Consider the following 1,377-nt stretch of genomic DNA (forward strand, 5'->3'; position numbering starts at 1 on the left):
TTCTGTAAATCTTGTTCCCCTTGCCAAAGGTTTGGAAATATATCCAAAAGGGATGAGATGTCCCAACAACTTATGCTATTCTGTGAAATTTTTTATGTTTGGGGCATTGACTTCATGGGTCCATTTCCAAACTCCAGTGGTTTCTTATGTATATTGTTAGCTGTAGATTATGTTTTTAAATGGGTGGAAGCAATTCCTACCTGTACTGATGATGCTAACATTATTGTCTCCTTTGTTAGAAATCATATCATCTGTCGCTTTGGATCCCCACGAGCAATCGTGAGTGATCAAGGCACTCATTTTTGTAACAGGAAATTGACTGAAGAAACATGGCATTGTGCACAAGGTAACAACAGCTTACCATCCTCAGACCAATGGGCAAGCTGAGGTGTCTAACAGAGAGATAAAGCGCATATTGGAAAAGATAGTCAAGCCTCATAGGAAGGACTGGAGCACCAGACTTGTAGATGCGCTATGGGCTTATCGGACAGTATACAAGACACCCATAGGAATGAGACCCTTCCGCCTAGTTTACGGAAAGGCTTGTCACCTCCCAGTGGAGGTGGAACACAAAGCTTTATGGGCTGTAAGGGAATGCAACATGGGATTTGAGAAGGCTGGTGCTGAAAGGAAGCTGCAACTAGCAAAATTGGAGACCCTTCGACTCGAAGCATATGACAACTCCAGACTATACAAAGAGAAGGTGAAGGTTGTGCATGACAGGCATATCAAGAGAAGAGAGTTCAGACCTGGGGAGCTAGTTCTCCTTTACATCTCAAGGCTGAGGCTCATGCCAGGCAAGCTATGTTCAAGATGGGAAGGCCCCTATAGAGTAGAGAAGGCAGAGCCATACATAGTCTTCCACTTGAGTCATCCTTCAAGTTCCAAATTCATCAATGTCAATGGACATCGCTTAAAGTTGTATCAATGGTGAGAAAATGAAGGACAATAAAGAGCTAGAGGTCTTCCTCTTGGAGGATCCGCCAACAGAAGCAGACTGAGCTTGTGTACCATCCAACTTAAGGACGTAAAAGCAAAGTGTTAGGTGGGAGACAACCCACCATGGTATGATTGTCCCTTTTCATTCCTAGTTTTATTTTATTTTGTTTTTCACAAGTATTCATTCATAATTTCTGCATAATCATCTGCATTCTGCATTCTGCATAAAAAAAAGGTGTTCGACGCGCAAGCGTCCTTCACGCGTGTGCGTCATGCGTGATTTTGCAACACCATAGAATTGACCCGAGAGTTGCGCGGGAGTGGTGCAGGAAGCGTGCCTTGCGCACAAGCAAATCCACGCGTGCGCGTCCCTCACACGTGTGCGTCGCTTGCGCTTTCAGCAGCCCACGCGTAAGCGTCCCTGACGCGTGCGCGTGA

Source organism: Arachis ipaensis, chromosome B1, assembly GCF_059453495.1.
Source record: "Arachis ipaensis isolate K30076 ecotype BB chromosome B1, ASM5945349v1, whole genome shotgun sequence".
Lineage (NCBI taxonomy): Eukaryota > Viridiplantae > Streptophyta > Magnoliopsida > Fabales > Fabaceae > Arachis > Arachis ipaensis.